Source organism: Trachemys scripta, chromosome 6 (genome assembly GCF_013100865.1).
Source record: "Trachemys scripta elegans isolate TJP31775 chromosome 6, CAS_Tse_1.0, whole genome shotgun sequence".
NCBI lineage: Eukaryota > Metazoa > Chordata > Testudines > Emydidae > Trachemys > Trachemys scripta.
In genome coordinates this window covers 40,954,966-40,965,959 of record NC_048303.1, presented here as the reverse complement: position 1 = coordinate 40,965,959, position 10,994 = coordinate 40,954,966, and the positions used below count along the sequence as shown (strand labels likewise).

The following is a 10,994-nucleotide window of genomic DNA, read 5'->3' as shown; positions in this document are numbered from 1 at the left end:
TCTGGGGCAAAATCAGTACTTGGTCCTGCTAGTGAAGGCAGGGGGCTGGACTCAATGACCTTTCAAGGTCCCTTCTAGTTCTAAGAGATAGGATATCTCCATTAATTAAATTATATACAATAGTCCAGTGGAATGCAGGAGACACAGGTTTGAATCCCAGCACAGGAGCAGGGAATGGAGCCCAGGTGCCCCCCACTTCTAAGTGAGTGTCCAAACCACCATGCTACAGAGTCATTCTCATGCACTTTCTCTAACCCAATGACTATTGAAGCTGTTCCATTTTGTATGAAATACTTGAATAGGAGAGACCGAGAAAGCCCCACCTCAGAATAGCCAACAGCCTGGTGATTAGGGTGTTCATGTGGGTGGGAGGAGAGAGGTGGGCTCAAGTCTGAGTTTCCCAGATCCCACGTGCATATCCCAACCAGTGGGCTATAGAGTATAAGGGGGCAACCATAACTGGTTTCATGAAAGATTCCTATATCCCCTTGTGACTCTAGCATCAACATTTTTCGATAATGTTGAATTGGTTCACTTTGACAGTTCAGAAATTTTTTCTTTTTTTCTTTTCATCCAAAACAGTTTGCCAAAATTGACATGAATTTTGGTCGACTTGAATCTGCAGTTTTTGGCAAGCAAACAAAAAAACAACAACCCAGGGCTACCAAACAATTAAAAAAATTAATTATGAAATTAAAAAAAAACAATCTCAATTAATCACACTTTTAATCACACTATTAAACAATAATAGAATACCACTTATTTAAATACTTTTGGATATTTTCTACATTTTCAAATATATTGATTTCAATTACAACAAAACACGAAGTATACAGTGCTCACTTTATATTATTTTAATACAAATATTTGCACTGTAAAAATGATAAACAAAACAGTATTTTTCAATTCACCTCATACAAGAACTGTAGTGCAATCTTTTTATCGTGAAAGTGCAACTTACAAATGTAGAATTTTAACATAACTGTATGCATAAATAAAACAATGTACAACTTTAGAGCTTACAAGTCCACTCAGTCCTACTTCTTGTGCAGCCAATCACTAAGACAAACAAATTTGTTTACACTTAGGGGGGCTAATGCTGTCTGCTTTTTATTTACAATGTCTCCTGAAAGTGAGAAATATTCACATGGCACTGTTGTAGCTGGCAATGCAAGGTATTTACAGGCCAGTTATGCTGAACATTCATGCTTTGACCACCATTCGAGAGAACATGCTTCTATGCTGATGATGGAAGCATGTCCTCTGGAATGGTGGCCGAAACACGAAGGGGCATACAAAAGTTTAGCATATCTGGCATGTAAAAACCTTGCATTGCTAGCTACAACAATGCCATTTTTCACTTTCAGGTGACATTGTAAATAAGAAGCAGACAGAGATTGGACTTGTAGGCGCTAAAGTTTTACATTTGAGTGCAGTTACATAACAAAAAAAAAATCTACATTTGTAAATTGCACTTTCACTGAAGAGACTGCACTATAGTATTTGTATGAGGTGAATTGAAAAATGCTATTTCTGTTTATCTTTTTTACAGTACAAATATTTGTAATTAAATATAATAATGAGCACTATACACTTTGTATTCTGTGTTGTAACTGAAATCAATATATTTGAAAATGTAGAAAAACATCCAAAAATATTCATAATTTCAATTGGTATTCTGTTATTGTTTATTGTTATTTTCATGAAGCCTTGGTAGATTCTACAGCTCTGAAAATTTGCTTGCCAGTGGATCAGCTCTACACGATATCCTCTGCAAAATTCCAGCCTCCAAGAAATATGGTTTCTCCTCTAGCTGTTAGGCTTCACACACCTCATGACACCGTTCCCCAGACTATTTCAGAAGAGTCTACAAGGCTGTTTACTGGTAATGTATTATCCCTATCCTGACAGCAGGGTCACCTTAGGTCATTCAAGAAAATCTACTGTAGTAGTTAAAGGAGGAACATACCAGTAAAGGAGTCCCCATCTCACCTTGCTGTCTCCAGTAATAATCACAGGTTGCAGGTGCTTTAGAAGGCCTGGGGGCTCCTCCAAAACTCCACACTGGTCAATGTTGTGGGCTTCCCCAGAGATGAAGCTTAATTTGAAATTGCTGGAGTTGACAACTATTAATCTCACCTGCAGGGTTTTCTTCCTTCTGATCAGATCCAAAGTTGTCCAAGTCTTAATCAACAATTCCATGACAGTATACTACATGAATATCTAACAAGGAGCCTGATCTCATTTTGTGCTAGGTGTACAGAATTACCCCAGTATCTCTTCATCTGCTGGGGAAGGATAATATTTTAGTAAACTTCTTACACCACAGTTTCCTGTTCACAAGGGTTTATTGCACATGAGGAAAATCTTGAACAGTAGCTGGATGTCCATAAATAACTTCATTATTTCAGTCTCTACTGAACTTCAAGCGAGCTCTATATATTACACACTATAAGCTGCATTAGAAGAATATTAAGATTACGAAGTCTAGCACACACAAGTTAGGAAACGCCAGAATTAAGGTTACTTGAGCAACCTTGCGCATATTCATTATGATACATTCTTCAATGACATGATCACACTACTTTTTCCACAGGACCAGTGTACATGGTGCTTGCTGAATGAACAGCTATTCAGGATTTTGATTTTACACTCTTCAAACCCTGCTTAGAAGACAGAATTATTTTCCTCAGAGGCTTTTCTATGGCACTTTGCACTATATTGTCCGAGTAGCTCACAGACATGAAGGTATATTCTCAAAACCTCTGTGAGGTGAGGGGTTGGTATTATTCCTATTTTACAGATGGAGAACTGAAGCAGAGAGAAATTAAGGTCAAAAGTATCCTTAATTTAGGGTGCCCAACGTGATATTCCGAGGAACTGATTTTTCAGAACACTTAGCATTGTATAGCACGTTAAATGTATAAAACACAGCTCTCATTGACTTCAGTTGCAGCTGAGTGTTGAGCACTTCTGCAAATCAGACCTCAGAGTCTCAAGATGGGCACCCCAGAAAATGAGGAACAAATTTAGTGGCAACCTGTGAAAAGTCTGGTTTAAATTACTTGCCCCGCATCACACATCTGTGTTAGAGGGTGGGATAGAATCCATTTCTCCAAAGCGGCATTTAACTGCCTTAACCATGAGACTGACAAGGTGAATGAGGTAATATATTTTATTGGACCAACTTCTATTGGTGAAAGAGACAAGCATTCAAACTACACAGAGCTCTTCTTCGTGAAACCATCATTTCTCTTCCTACAGACTCCTGCCTGCCTCATTCACTACATACTGTCCAACTTCCACAAGAAGTGAGATAGGGGTTCAACTGAGAACAGCCTTGTTCACTACTCAACTTTGATTCATCCCCAGGGCACGGTCCAGCCTGTGCACTGAATGATGCAGGTATCCTGTGGTACATCCCAGTCTCTTTTCCCCTCCTATCATATCATCCCAAACAAGCCATGGGTCAGAGCTGGAATCAGAATTGGGAGTCAAAGACCAGGGGCAAGCATCACGAACATATTGCCTCTATATAAATCCATGAGTGCAGCAGATGTGGTCGTCCCATCTTAAAAAAAGATATATTGGAATTGGAAAAGGGCAACAAAAATGATAAGGGGTATGGAACATCTTCCTTATGAGGAGAGATTAATAAGACTAGGACTTTTCAGCTTGGAAAAGAGATGACTAAGGAGGGATATGATTGAGGTCTATAAAATCATGACTGGTGTGGAGAAAGTAAATAAGGAAGTGTTATTTACTCCTTCTCATAACACAAGAACTAGGGGTCACCAAATGAAATTAATAGACAGCAGGTTTAAAACAAGGTCAATGAATATGAATGAAGAAGACAGGAGTTGTGGTTTTAGCCATGTTGGTCCAAGGATATTAGAGAGACAAGGAAGGTGAGGTCAGGGTGGATAAAAATCAATGATTTAAAAAAAAATCTGATTTTTAAAATTTAATTTTTTTTTGATAAAATGCTTTTTGAGGATAAAACCTATCTAAAGATAGTTTTAATTAAGATACATTATAGCTCAAAGATATCTCATCATGGAATAGGAATTATAAATTCTACTTCTATAGTATGAGACAATATATTCATGTAATGTTTAAGAAAATTTTTGTAAATGAATTCCAATAGTTCATGGATTAGGGACCCAATTTTATGAGGTTCCAGGGGCTTCTGTATAGATTATGTAGGTTAATCTTTCTATCTACCCAATGTGACTCAGTGGTCAGTCTAGAAGATACCATCAGAGATGCTTAGTTTTGCAGTTCTCAATCTGTGAATTTGTGTCTCCAGAGATAACATGCTTGTTAACAGCAAAAATGTTTTAAAATAAATAAATAATATATAGAGGTGAGAAATAACAGACCTCAACCCTATTATCCCTCTGCAAATTTGTGTACAAAGAGTCAATTTCTTACCTCTCTCTAAAAGTGCAGTTTCAAAAAGTTCAATGACTAGAAGATTGTTGGGGGTGGAATAGATCTGGACAAGGAGAAGAAGTCTGGAGATAAATGTGAGAAGGGAGGGACAGGCAGTAGAAACAAAAGTGAAACTGTTTGAGCAGCATATTCCAGAAGTCTTGAGGTCTTTCTGAGTGTAGCCTTCATTGACTTGACATCTACCATACCATTCTCTCACTAGAAGGGAAAACCTATAATAGCAGCAGGCCGTGAAAGAGACTCAGTTTGGGAATATTTTAATGAAGTTCCTCTATCTATGGGTAAGACAGGCATGTGTGCAAAATGCAAACAGTGCAACAAAGAAATGCAAGGCCTGGTTGCCCAAATGAAACATCATGAGAAGTGTTCCTTCTCAGGAGGAAGCTGCATTGAAGATGATGAAAGGAACATGTCTGAACATGCAGGATCTTCAGGTTGGTAAATGTTTTTATTTCATACTTCTTTCTTAAGGACTACCTGTCTTCCTTCTGGACTATTCTTGAATTCTCATGTTAGAGCAAAAAATACAGTTGCTACTCTATGGTACTATCATTTTAGATGCAGTTATGATAAAAAATAGATAGCTGAAATAGGCAGATCTTCCTTTTACAAATTCACCTTTAAAGTAGTACTGAGTGTCAGTGAATGCAATGAGTAATACTAAATGAGCAGTATAGTAATAATAATAATTAAATAACTGCATTGACTTAGTTTGTTTAGGAGAATCCATCCTCAACATACAGGATTCTGAAGACTATCCACCTTCAAGGTCACCATCATTTTCTATAGTTTCAGAGTTATCTGCCAATGATAGTGTTTCAGTCACATCATGTATGTCACATAGCCACAGTGTATCACCTGTAGCAAAAAGAAAAAAAAAAATCTCCATCATCCAGAAACAACTGTAGATAAGTTTGTCATAAGACCCAGCAGATTACAAAAAGAGGTAATTGATGAAAAAATTGTCCGATTTGTTTATGCAACAAACTCTCCTTTTCATATGATTGAGAACCCACACTTCGTTAACATGGTTCAGTCATTAAGACCATGATACAGTCCACCCAACAGAGCAGATGTTGCAGGCAAATTGCTGGATAAAGTACATGAAAGAGAAATTGAGCAGTGTGCAAAAGGTCTAGAGGATGAAATTGTTAATCTGAGTCTTGATGGGTGGAGCAATGTCCACAATGATCCTGTGCTATGTGCTTGTGTTACCACAGAAGAAGGGAATGTTTTCCTTACAGAAACAATTGATACATCAGGAAATGAACACACAGCAGAATACTTACAAGAAGCAGCAGTAAAAGCTATAACAAACTGTGAAAAAAATCAAATGTCTAGTCCACAGCTTGGTCACAGACAAGGCTGCAAATATATCCAAGATGAGAAGAAATTTAGAAGAGAGTGAAGAGAATCCCAAGATAATAACATATGGTTGCAGTGCTCATTTGATGCACCTCCTAGCCAATGACTTCAGTGTTCCAGAAATAATGGCTAGTAATATGGAAGTATTTTGCAATTTCAACAACAACCACTTCGCAGCAGCTGCTCTGAAAAAAGTGGGAGGAACCAAGCTAACTCTCCCACAAGACGTGCGATGGAACTCAGTAGTGGACTGTTTTGAGCACTATATCAAGAACTGGCCTAATCGGATGACAGTTTGTGAACAAAACTGTGAAAAAACAGATGGCACTGTCACAGCCAAAGTTCTCAACACTGCGCTTAAGAGAAATCTTGAACACATGCTGAGTACCCTGAAGCCTATTTCTGTAGCCTTGAACGAAATGCAGAGAAATAGCTGTTTTATTGCTGATGCTGTTGAAATTTGGAAGGAACTGAGTGAGATCTTAAAAAGAGAAACATACAATGACAGAGTTAAATTACAAGCATAAAAAACCAAATGGGACAAGTACTATCATCTATTTTTTCACCATATTCATACTATAGAATTAGAATTTATAATCCCCATTCCATTAGATATTTTTGAGCTATAATGAATCTTAATTAAAACTTTCTTTTAAGTTCTTTAGATAGGTTTTTTCCTCAAAAAGCATTTTATAAAAAAAAAAAAAAAAGATTTGAATAAAGATCAGATTTTTTTAAAATCATTGATTTTTATCCCCCCAGTAGTGTGTGACTTACATCGGTGAGAGCAAGGTAGTAGCCTAGACTGTTACAAAGTTTAGGTCGACATAAGCTGCCTTAGGCCGATCTAACTCTGTAGTGTAGACCAAGCCTTAGTCTGCAAAGTCTTTCAGTGCTAAATCCATCAGTGAGTTCAGAAAACAAGATATCTGTAGTGCTATGTTTATACTTTCCAACCCTAGATACCAGGCCATAAACTACCAGCTCTTCTCATCCCTTCCTCAAAAGTCTGTACACTAAAAGAGCATCCACATCTGAAGCCCTTCCAAGGAGGATGGAAGTTGGGAAAGAGAAGAAAGTGTTTAGAGACAGGAACAGCCTAATTTTTAGTGCATGGAGAGGAAAATATTGCACTCTAAAGCAACAGTCCAAATGCAACCTGCCTACAGATTAACACATTGCTACAGGACATGATTAGCTGTAAGGAGCTGTTCCTGTGCCCTCCTTCCCAGTTCCACCGCCTACGCTTGTGCCCTACAGCTTCCAGCAGCCTAGGCGGGATCACCTCAGCGGGGGGTCACTTCTTGAAGCACAAACTCTGTGTACCCCAAGGGTAAATGGCAACGCCCTGATGTAAGTTATCCTGATGCAACAGACCATTAACCCCATTGCCGCAGCGTGAGGGCAGCGCCGCCTAGCGGCGGAGCTCGCACCGCAGTGAAGGTGGGTGACAGCCTCCAGGAGGCTCACGCCGGTGCAGCAGGAGTGGGGAGGGCTGTGCCCGCTCCCAGAGAGTTCGTCCCAGGACGAGGGAGGCCCCCAAAGGACTCGCTCGTCCCAGCGCCCACGGGCAGGGAACAGAAAAAAACGCCGCCGCCACCCGCATCTGTGCACCAGAGCCCCACGTCTTCGGCACGGGGACGCTGCGCATGCGCACGGTGACCCGCGTGAAGCAGGGAATGGGAGGGGCGGAGAGCTCACGTCCTGCCGGCTCGTTGTGGATCCGGGTCAGAGGGCGGCTCTCAGCTGGGCAGCCCCTGGCCCGGTTGGCTTCCGGCGAACTCCTGCCGGCGGAAAGCAGAGCGAGCGCCCGCCGCTGACTGCCCGGGGCCGGCACGGCGCTGCGTCCTACGCGGGGCTGGCGAGGCCCCGGCTCCTCCGCTGCCCGTCCCTGCCCCCGGACTGGAGTAAGTGTCCCGGCCGGGGCGCGGGTGCCAGCCTCGGGGTCCTCTGCCCTGGGTGGCCGCGGGTGAATCGTTGCTCAGGACACAGGGGAAGGGCCAGGGCCCCGCGCTCCGCTTCCGCCCCCCACTCGCTGCTGGGACAGAGGCATTGCGCCTGGTGTGAGGGCCGGCAAGGCGCGGGGGGGCACTGGAGGTGTGGGGGAATGTGTGGGGTCCAGAGCTGGGAACTTTGGCACTGGGTGGGGGATAAGAACGGCTGTACTGGGTCAGGCTATTGGGCCATCAAGCCCAATATCCTGTCTTCCCACAGTGGCTAATGGCAGATGCCTCATAGGGAATAAACAGAACAGGTTATCATCAAGTGATCCATCCCCTGTCCCCCATTCCCAGCTTCTGGCAAACAGAGGCTAGGGAGACTTCAGAGCATGGTTTTGCATCTCTGTCTATCCTGGCTAATAGCCATTGATGGGCCTATCCTCCATGAACCTATCTAGTTCTTTTTTGATTCTTGTTATAGTCTTGGCCTTCACAATGTCCTCTGGCAAGGAGTTCCACAGGTTGACTGAGCATTGTGTGAAAAAAATACTTCAATTTGTTTGTTTTAAATCTGCTATCTATTGATTTTATTAGGGTGACCCTTAGTTCTTGTGTTATGAGAAGGAGTAAGTAATACTTCCTTATTTACTTTCTCCATACCAGTCATGATTTTTTGGACCTTTATCATATTCATACAACTAATCATTTTGTTGTCCTTTTTCCATTTTCCAATTCCAATACATCATTTTTTGAGATGGGGTGATCACATCTGCACTCACAGATGTATATAGAGGCAATATGATATTTTCTGTTTTATTATCTTTCCCTTTTCTAATGATTTCAAACATTGTTAGCTTTTTTTTACACCACTATTTACCTCTCTGCATTCTGAAAACTGATCATTTATTCCTACCCTTTGTTTCCGATCTTTGAATCAGTTTCTGATCCATCAGAGGACTTTCCCTCTTATCCCATGACAGCTTACTTTGCATAAGATGTGAGGGGTACAGAGCTGGGGCCTGGGGTACAGAGCTGAGGGCACTGAAGGTGTGTGGCAGGGTAGGTGCGGGGTACAGTGCTGGGGTCGCCTAGGGCACTGGATGTGTGTGCAGAGATGTGTGGGGTACAGAGCTGGGGGCTCGGGCCCTAGAGGTATGGGGGGTACAGAGCTAGGATGTACGACTTGGGCAAAGGTACTGTTCTGTGGTGTGGGGGCTGGCAAGATATGGGGGGATGTGCTCGTGGCACTAGAGTACAGAACACTTGAGGGGTGTGTGTGGGGTGGGTTGTGGTGTAGTGCATAGCTGGAGGCTCAGGGGCACCAGGTGCAGGGCACTGGAGGCATATGTATGGCGTGCATGCTAGGGTCTGGAGGCACTAGGCCACAGCACACTGCAAATGCAAGTGGGACTCCATGGGGTTGGAAGCATACGGTGTGTATATTGGTGCAGTTGTTGGTGAGCATGGAAACACAAAGGTGGGTATGTAATGTAACCTAAGCTTTGCAAAATGGTTCCACAATTCTGCAGAGCACTGGTGAAACAGACTGGAAATTCTACATTTAAATGAAATAACTGTTTTTAGTGATTTAAACATGAACTGAATAATTGGCTGAATCCAATAGCCCCGGTTCCATTTATTTTTATATATTATTTAACGTATTTTATGCTATCCCCATATTTTTAGTTTTTATTATGCCAAAGATATTTGTATTGGTGGTACAGAACTGAATTGGAGAAGTTGTTGAAGAGAAATTAGAGGATTTTGGGGCAGCTGGGTAGGGGATACCTGGGACTTTTGGCAGCTGGTAAGATGTTTATAATAGATTTATAGATTTCAGGCAAGAAGGGACCATTGTGATTATCTAGTCTGACCTCTTGTACAACACAAGCCATAGAATTTCCCCAAAATAATTCTTAGACTAGATCTTTTAGAACAATATCCAATATTGATTTAAAAATCATCTGTGACTCTTGGTAAGTTGTTCCAATGGTTAATTACTCTCACTGTTAAAAATTTACACCAGAGTGGGGGAGCAAGGATCCAAGGATTTCATTAGCCCTTTTGTGGCTCTTTTGGCCATAGCATTGCTGCAGGAGCTCATGTTCAGCTGATTGTTCACCATGACTCCCAATCCTTTTCAGAGTCACTGCATCCCAGGAGAGAGTCCCCCATCCTGTAAGCATGGCCTACATTCTTTGTTCCTAGATGTACGTTTACTTTAGCCCTATGAAAACGTATATTGTTTGCTTGTGCCCAGTTTACCAGGGGATCCAGATTGCTCTATATCAGTGACCTGTCCTCTTAGTTTTTTTCCACTCTCTCCATTTTTGTGTTAGTCACTGATAAAGTTCATAGCTATTTCACATTTTCTTCCAGGTCATTAATAAAAATCTTACATAGTGTAGAGCCAAGAACTGATCCCTGTGTGGTCCTACTAAAAACACACTTCATGGATGACGATTCCCTGTTTACAAATACATTTTGAGACCTGTCAGTCAGTTTTTAAGCTGTTTAATGTGTGCCATGTTAAAAAGAACTAGGTAGATATAAAATAATCAAATTGAATGTGGTACCAAGTCAAGCGCCTTGCAGAAGTCTAAGTATATTATGTCAAAACTATTACCTTTATTATCCTAGTTTGTAATCTCATCTAAAATAGATATCAAGTTATTTTGACAATCTATTTTCCATAATCCCATATTGATTGGCATTAATTATATTAGTTTCCTTTAATTCTTTATTAATCAAGTCCCAAATCAGCTGCTCCATTATCTTACCTAGGATCGATGTCAGACTGACAGGCCTAATAATAAATAAATAATAAATTAATGGAGATATCCTATCTCCTAGAACTGGAAGGGACCTTGAAAGGTCATCGAGTCCAGTCCCCTGCCTTCACTAGCAGGACCAAGTATTGTTTTTTGCCCCAGATCCCTAAGTGGCCCCCTCAAGGGCTGAACTCACAACCCTGGGTTTAGCAGGCCAATGCTCAAACCACTGAGCTATCCCTCGCCCATTCTATTCACCCTTTTAAAATATTGGCATTGCATTAGCTTTCTTCCAGTCTTCTGGAACTTCCCTGGTGTTCCAAGCTTTCTTTAAGATCAACATTAACAGTCCACTAAACTCCTCATCCAATAAACTCCTCACCAATTCTTTTAAAACTATTGGATGCAAGTTCTCTGGACCTGCTGATTTTAAAAATGTCCAACTTTAGTATCTGCTATTTAA

The 10,994-nt window shown here is 41.2% G+C and overlaps 1 protein-coding gene across 3 annotated transcripts in view; it reads left to right on the top strand.

Annotated features, from left to right (window-relative positions):
• The first annotated feature begins 7,540 nt into the window (after positions 1 to 7,540).
• TENT2 (terminal nucleotidyltransferase 2) overlaps positions 7,541 to 10,994 on the top strand; it is a 73,146-nt gene continuing 69,692 nt past the window's right edge. For 2 of the 3 annotated variants that reach the window (XM_034773724.1, XM_034773725.1), the window contains exon 1: positions 7,541 to 7,727. The gene's annotated coding sequence lies outside the window, so the exon portion shown is untranslated. Of the gene's footprint in view, positions 7,728 to 7,771; positions 7,870 to 10,994 lie in introns of those variants that run through there. The other variant, XM_034773726.1, reaches the window with a different exon arrangement.